The following is a 9,191-nucleotide window of genomic DNA, read 5'->3' as shown; positions in this document are numbered from 1 at the left end:
TTTGTGCAGTCACAAAAACCTGGTTCAAAGCTGTGGAGAGCACTCCAGTCTTATCTGGTTACTCATCCTATCATACATTCAAACCCCAAAATGTGGGCAGCAAAGCCAAAGGAGGTGGAGTTTCAATATATATTAAAGACACACACCTCCAAGCTGGTCTAACAGTAAGACACACAGGAGACACTCCAGGTGCAGTTAACCATTTACTAGACCACTATTCAAATTATAGCCAGCTAGGCCCCCAAATTTGACTCAAGATGCCCACTTCACCTATCTGGACCTCTTCAAATCTATCAAGATTCAACCCTTTACCCTGATCCTGGGTCACTTTAATTACCCAACCACAGATTGGAAAACTACTCATCCCAGAACACAAATGACCAGAGATTCCTCAATTTTATCAGTGCAAATGCATTGGAACAGCTAGCAAATGCCCCCACAAGAGATGATACTATCTTGGACTTAGTATTAACTGACATAAGTAACCACTGCAGCACCCCTATGGTATCATCTTCCCTGGCAAGATCCGACCATAAAGCGGTCACTTTTGAAGTTACCATCTCCACTGACCCTTCTCTAGCTAGGGTCAAACAAAAAAACTTCTCCAAAGCTGATTATAACCTCCTGAAAGATGATATAAACAGCTTCACAACCCCCTCCCCCACTGTAGGAACTGGAACCAATGTCCAAATCTACACCAAAGTACTATACGAGCATTTATATAGATGCAAGTAATCAGGAATACCTGACAGGACAAAATCATCTTCTGCAAGGAAGAGTAAACCTATCTGATGGACAGCTGCAATAAATAAACTATATAATAAAAGGAAAAAATGCCATCCAGGACCAAGAAGGAGCAGGTGCCCAATTGGAAGCAATCTCTCCTTAGCCTGAACAAGCAAAAAAGGCACTAGTGAAATCCTCTAAAGCCAACTTCTAGTCCAAATTAGCCACATCTACTAGAGGCAATCATAAGGCCTTCTTCTTCACATACATCCGCAATCTCAAAGGAAGCACCCAGATCTCTTCAGAACTGGTAGTCGAGGACACCACATACACAAATGCTGTAGACATAGCCAATCTACTGGTTGACAGATTCAGCAAAAACTTCTCCCCACTGTCCCCCCCCATCAGTAAATCAGGGCATCCCCAGTACCTGCCCACCCACCCTTTATCTCTAGGGAACAGGTCATCACTGCCCTCTCAAAGGCAAAAAATACAGACTCCATGAGACCCGATAACATTCCATGCTGCATTCTACATGAACTCAGGCATGAACTTGCAGCACCATTAACCACCCTATTCAACCAAAGCCTGAATACGGGCTTTGTCCCAGCTGAATGGAGGACAGTCACTGTTATCCCTTTACACAAAAGTGGAGGATCCACCAATCCAGGAAACTATTGACCCATCAGCCTAACTAGCCTGATTTGCAAGGCCATGGAATGGATTATTATGAACCTTATTAACAGGGACATTGGCAACCTTCAAGCACTCGACCCCACACAGCTTGGCTTTGTCAAGGGGATGTCATGTCTGTTAGATCTGATTGACATATTTGAGACTGTCACCAAAGCTATGGATGAGGGGAATATGGTACACACCACTTACCTTACCCTGGTCAAAGCCTTCAACAATATTCCCCACTCTGGCATAGTAGATAAACTCTCTCAACTAGGCATCAATCCATATGTTACCAGATGGGTAGGAAACTGGCTCACTGATAGAACCTACCTAGTCAAAATAGAGGAAGTCACCTCCAGCAGTAGACCTGTAACAAGCGGTGTACCCCAGGGATAGGTCTTGGAGCCTCTGTTATTCAGGATATACTTCTCTGAGGTGCAGGCCAAAACCAGTGGGCTATGTCTGACCAAGTTTACAAATGACTGTAAGCTGGGAACAGCCATCAATTCCCCAAGTGATGTAGACGTACTCCAAGAGGGTCTCACCCAAACAATTGACTGGTGCCAGAAATATGGCCTCAAACTGAATGCCAAAACATGCATCATCTCCTTTTGTTCAGAGTGACGTCCCTACATATTATTACATTAATAACAATGACCTAAGTACACAATCAGTAGTGAGGGATTTAGGCAACCAGGTTGATAGCAACCTGACTTTTGACCACCATGTTTCTTCTGTTGTATGGAAAGCTTTCGACATGGCCCACCTCATAAGTAAGGATATCTCATCCAGGGACAAAGAGGTCATAACATCCCTGTATTCTTCCCTTATAAGGCCAATTATTGAGTACAACGCCCCCTTCGGCATGTACCTTGCAAAGCACATGCAGCAGCTGGTGACACCACTGAGGTTCCTCACCAGGAGAATCCAGGGCCTCAAACAGCTATCCTACACAGATAGGCTAAAAGCCCGGTCCCTCTACTCAGTTTCATACAGACTTCTCAGAGGTGACCTCTGTCTGGCATACAAAACAATCTCAGACCCCGCCTTGATGGAACTGCTGCATATCTGCAAGTCAAGCTCCACTTGAGCAACCCATACGTGTGACCTCAAACTGGTCTGTGATATCAATAGGACTTAGTGTCAGGACAGTTTGTGTCCCAGAGACTCCCCCATCTGTGGAATAGACCCCCTCTCCACGTCAAGCAGAGTACCTCATTATCCTTTTTTTAAGCGTAACCTGGATTACTGGATGGGAAACAGAAAATACACCTCTGGGATTCCACCTGTGCCCCTGCTAGACAGGGGCTTTGGGTGCTGACTTGTCTAGACATGGGCTAAACTCTTGGCTAGGCTGATAAGGGCCTCAGGGCCAATAGCCTAGTAACTTCCTATGATCCTATGATCCTGTCTAATGGCAAACAGAGCACCTCAGCGGACCTTATCAGATGCCATCTGCATGATTGGCTGGGTGACCGTTATTTCACCACAGGGCTTTTGCCTGTGTCATTTGTGAACAGGGACAATATGTGCTGATCATGTAAATAAGGGTAGAAACTTGGCTGGGATTGTGAGGGCTGTAGGGCCATTATGCTACTAAAGTTCAAAGATCCTATGATTCCATAAGCTAATGTAAAATGCTGTAACAGCCACACACACAAACATGGCTACATTGATGATAGCACCACTTCCCCTTACTGTTTACAGGATACAGCACATATACACATACTGCAAGTTGGCTGTATGTAGATTAGAACACTTACCTATCTAATGGTACACACTACAAATCACAGTATGCTATGCACGCTGTACAATTTAAGTCTGCTATTACTATCTCTTTAGGACATCTAATGCTTGATGACATCAGCAGGCCTAGTTGTGATCAGGCATTTGGAGGCCCACATCATCTGCTACAACCAAAATACTACAAAACCCTACTTCTTTCTAAGTCACTGAGGTGATCATATTTGTGTCATATGGAGATATACACACAGACTGAGTGGCCTGGGGTGAGATTAAAATCCCAACCTACCTAGTCTTACATGCTATAGATCACAGCACTTATTGCATGTGTTATGGCTTAAGTGTAACATTACAATGGCAGCTGGTAGTCTTAAGATCAATGACATCAGCAGGCCTTGTAGAAGAAAGCAGTTTGGAAACTGGCAGCAACTTACAGGACCAAAATGTGCAGAACTATTGCAGTTTCACAGTCAATGAGTGACACACACACACACACACACACACACACACACACACACACACACACACACACACACACACACACACACACACACACACACACACACACACACAAGAGGCATGCAGTGAGATTAGAACCGCTACCTAACTACTCTTACACACTATAGACGATAATATTTATCATACATGCCACAGCTGATGTTGGTTGTAGACATGACTGAAGGCAAACTACTTGTGGATTACCAAACTAGGCCTGTTTTGAACAGCATCTGTGGCATGCAGAGGGAAATTGCTTCATACTGTTATCTGCATCTAGTAGCCTAGCAGTCAGATAACTATTTATCCTAGCTATGTGGCTACAATTCTAGTTTGGCTAAAAGTGGGTGTTTGCATTTGGATGGGCAAAAACAGTGTGCCCTGCCCATGCGTGCGTAAATAACATTATACATTACACCACCTGCTCACCTGTTGCTGTATGTATGGTGACATCTAGCAGGCACAGGGATCTGCAGGTAAGTGCATTATGTACTGGACTTTGGATCCTTTGAGCAACATTAAAGATGTGTGATAGTGCAGCTTTACTCACCATTATCAAGGCATGTATGACAATACAGACATCCACACACATATTTATGTATATAACAAGGATGTATATAGAAATGTGGCTGTGTGTGTGTACAATATATATGTGTTGCTTAGATATATGGGGAGAAGCCTGAGATGTATGTTTATATATATATATATATATATATATATGCATATCTCTATTTGTATATATATAGATATAGATATGCTATCTATGGGAGAGAAAGAGAGATAATGACAGGCAGATATGTATATGTGTGTGTATATATATATATATATATATATATATATATATGTATAGACATATCTATACATAACAGGTCATTCTGGGCAAGGGGCAACAGAGTTGCACTCTGTTTAAGTGTATGAGCATGCCCAGTGGGATTGTCAGTACTTATATACTGACTCCAGGCCACACCTACCTGTACTCTAGTCTGGGATTTTGTGTGTTACAGACAATAACATCTGTCTCTGTGTCTGCAGTACTGCACTTCACTCAAATTGTCCACGGCATTCTTCTGATGTAATTAATATGTGATAGAGATTAACAATGTTATACCACACACAATTTGATAGTCTGTAAAAACACCAACATAATAATACCTCACATCCAAAATATGTGATTACTTCCAGATTAGAACCATCAAGACCATCACACATGCTAACTTCCCTAGTCCAGTGAGCCACACAAGCTGCCAGACAGAGAGTTGTCATTCATCACACAATCATCAGCATAAATATGTACCTTGTTATTCCTGTGTTATGTGAAACATACAATGTATGATCAATTTCTATGTTACTGCCCTGAGATTGCCTGGACTGCTAATATACCACTGATGAGTTATTGTTAAAGCACTTATATGGGAACATTGCAGTGTTGGGGTGGGGAAACAACACTGCATGTTCTGTTGGGATACACAGTAGTCCAAATATCATGTAACCCCTCTGTTTAACATCTCCCTTGACTGATATAGTGAATATTCCATGCATGAGGCCTAGTAACTATTAAAGGACACATGATACTGGACTGGGTATCTGTAGTCCCTTGTGGATGTTACTTCTGTCCAAATAGCCCACTATATTTACTTGCAAAAATGTAGAAGATCCATCCATACTTTAACATATCATACTAATACTTACAAGTACTGTGTAGGTTAAAGACTAACCTTGTGAATGCAGCAGTTGACCGAACTGTAGTTCAAGGCTGACTCTGTCTGATGCAAGCAGTATACAGCCAATGCATGGATAGGTACAGGTTGTGTGGGTTGTCCGGCATCATGTTTAATATATGTATGTGAGTAGGAGTAAGGTGTCAGTCCCTAGGTTGTCAGTGAATGTGCTATGTGTTGTCTTTTAGCCAAAGCCAGGGTGTACTGAGCATGCCTATGTCTGCCTACAGGGATATCAGCAGGGGTTTCTCCTCCGAGTCATCTTGTGACTGTGGTGACCTAGGCACTGGTGGGGTTCTGTGTATCCTATCCTGCTGCAGCTGTTTCTGCAGGATCAGACTATGTAGCATAGCACATACTGTGAACATATATGCACATGTGGCAGGATAGTATTCCAGGGCTGCACCAGATATATCTAGGCACCAGAATCATGACTTCAAAAACCCAAACACATGCTCTATGATGTTCCTAGTTTGTGAGTGTGCCTCATTATGGTACTCTTCCATGGGTGTGTGTGTATTTCTGATGGGTGTCATCATCCAGGGTTCCAGAGCATAGCCAGCATCCCCCAATAAATGGTCATGTGGGATGTCCCCCTAGCAAACATCCAGTACAGCTGTGATGCCTACCAGATATGGGAATCATGATAACTGCCATCTATGGCACCCAGTACTTCAAGGTAGTGTGCTACATGGTAGAAGTGTTGTATATTGCTGGCCCTCACCTCAGCGGTGAAGGGAAAAGATATGTGCTCACTGGCATGTGGTAGCATGGCATCCAGGAAGTGGTGGAGTATCCTGGATGCAGACGTCTGTGAGACCCCCATCATGTCACCAGTTGGTCTTTGGAAAGCACCTGTAGCGTATGGGCTACACATAGCTTTGTTTCCACTGGGATGGGTTCCCCTCTGTTGGTTGTGGGTCTGAGTTGAGGGTTGCAGAGCTCAGTGAGTTCCTGTAGTATGTCCTTGCCACCCTATAGTACTCTACAGTCTCCAGCTCCTGTAGCTCCTGGAAGGTTACCCTGGGCCTGAACACTCTTCTCCTTCTTAGCCTAGGCCTATTGTCAGCAGCAGCATTGACTTCAGCATCCAGCACATACAGATGTAGCAGACCTGCAGCAGCCCCTAGCATTATCTCAGTTAAAATGACCAAGTCTGTACTCCAATGGTCCATAGTATTGGGGGAAATCAGAATGTAGGGTGTATGGATACTTTATACAGCTCTGCTGTAGGTGCAGAATGTGTAATTGGCTAACTATGATACATTCTACCTGCCTACAATATAATTAACATCATTTAATGGCCCTATTTCAGTGCACAACACCACACACAGTGCCATGCCAAGCAACATAACTTATACAAAGGTCAAACATTCTAATTGAATAAATCCAGTTTTAAGAACACGTTCAGCCAGGAGGCGCAGCGTGCAAATGTGCACTGAAGCTTAAAAGAGCTTAGAAGTGAGAGGACACATCCCCCTGGTGTCAGCCACATCCTGTGTAAACATCAACATGGTGTAAGACCCTACACGAAGGGGATATGCGACATGATTACTCCTTTCTGCTATTCAATGACCCCACCTTATTTGCATACTTACCCACGCTGACAGCCTAGAAACTACACACTTCATAGCCATATCACCTTAGCAACAGCAGTAATGCACCATTGTAGGGACTCCATGGAAGGTCCTATAATACATTTTTGTCACATACTATAAAATTATTTTTTATTTTTCTATTAAGCATGTTTGTGCACTGAGGAGCATAGCACAAACATGCCAAGATTATTAAAAAATATATATTAATTTAACTTATTCTCTTTAATCTTTCTGACATACAGACTAATAGTTTTGCTCATATGAGTATGTGGTCTTACATTTTCAGGGGATTTATGTCCACATTTCTACAGTTTTACACCCCTTTTGTGTGTCTAGACCCCTGTATGTGGAATTTTTCTACATACACTGACACTGGGTCTGAACTGATGCCTTTCTGCATGTTGGATCACTCTACCTGCCTCATTTGCATGAGATTCACCTGCTTATGAGGCGATTCGCATGCCACAGAATTTTCCATGTTTGCACATGTGTGCGCGTTGCTCAGCACACTGAATCTTAATATATTCACATCTCTGTAAGCATCACAGCATGATGCCTACATGAAAAAAATGTGTAGGCTTTATTAAATTCCCCCCACAGTAGTAGTACAACTTGGATTGAACAACTTATAGGTTCATAGGTGTTCACTAAGATAATGACCACAAGGGCTTCTTTAAGCCTAGCCATGCACCCCAAATCTCTGACAAGTTCTGAGTCATAAAAGCCTGATGGGTATGCAGAGAGGCATGTTAGAACTCTCCTTGCTTGTTACAAATGCAGGCAAGACACTAGTCCTGAGTGGAATCCTTCATTTGCCTCAAATGATGCCAAGACTCAAAGAAAAGATAATTGGCTTCAATAACTGGTTAAAGAGCCATTGTCATTCCAGGGGAATTTAGTATATGTTAGCATGGGGCAAGATGCTTGATAGTCCAGCTTCCTTCACAAAGGATGGCCTACTCTTCTCATTTCACTTTCTAGCCAAAGCTGTTGCTGCCTCTTATTGCCTTTTGTAGGCAGAGTCCAGTTGATTGGCATTTCAATGTAACTAACATATCAGGGTTGAAATCCAACTAATAGCTTGCTACAGAACACCTTTTTGTTCCTTGATGAACATGTAAGATTACTTAGTGCACTAAATCACCCTATGTTCAAAAAACATCCCTATTTTGGATGACTTTAACTAACTTTCAATATGCTGAGACACCTATACCTCAATGTAGGATATATCCTAGATATCCTAGACTAAAGAAAAATTCCCTGGAGCAGTTCTTAAATAAACAAACTAGAGGACACAGCATTCTTGATCCATTTCTTACAAATGTGGCTACTACCTATCCGGAATCTCCTTCCCCAGTGAAGATTGACCATAAACTTGTGACCCTCTCATTTAAATTCCCAAAAGCGCCTACAGCAAACCTCACTGAATTTAAAGACTATAAACATACCAGGCTCAAATTATGCTGATGGAATATCAAAATTCACCTATGAATGCACCTACCTTGACCTTAATACAGCAAAGAACTCACCAAGAAATTCTACATACATTTAGAGAAAAAAGCATGAAGTTAGCAGTCCCTACCTGAACCAAGTATCACAAAGAATTCAAAAACAAACCATCCAGGCAGTCCACAGCCATAAATAAACTGTAGAACAAATGAAAGAAACTCTTAAAATTATTTAGTAGATCCAAAATCACCTCTTCTTGAGGATAATATCAAAAGCATTACAAAAAAGACCATGGTATATGAAGCCAACGATAATTATAAATCTTTCCTTAGCTGTATTAAAAAACAATACCCTACATTACTCGGAACTAATGCATCATGACAGCTGGTACAGCACACAGACATTGCCAATATCTTTGCAGCATTAGTGCCGACTTCACCACCAAGACTTATATTCAAAACTCCTATCTGAATTGCTTACTCCTCCATTATCTCTAAAGATTATTTATTGAAAGTGTTTGCCAAGACCAAAAATACTTCCTCCATGGGACCTGACAATATACCTGGTTACATAATTAATGGTGTTAAACATGCCCTTGAAAACTCTCTCCTCAAACTGTTTAACCTAAGTTTAACTAGAGGTTTTTTTTATCCCTGATGAGTGGTGGACTGCAGTGGTGATGCACCTCCGTAAGATTGGCCTTACAAGCCATGTTAATTACAAAGCTATTAGCCTTACAAACCTCATCTGCTAAGCTATGGAATGTATAGCAAACTTGATTTTC

Source organism: Protopterus annectens, chromosome 3.part0, assembly GCF_019279795.1.
Source record: "Protopterus annectens isolate FY-2018-M chromosome 3.part0, PAN1.0, whole genome shotgun sequence".
NCBI classification, from domain to species: Eukaryota; Metazoa; Chordata; order Ceratodontiformes; family Protopteridae; genus Protopterus; species Protopterus annectens.
Note: the sequence above shows the minus strand (reverse complement) of the source record.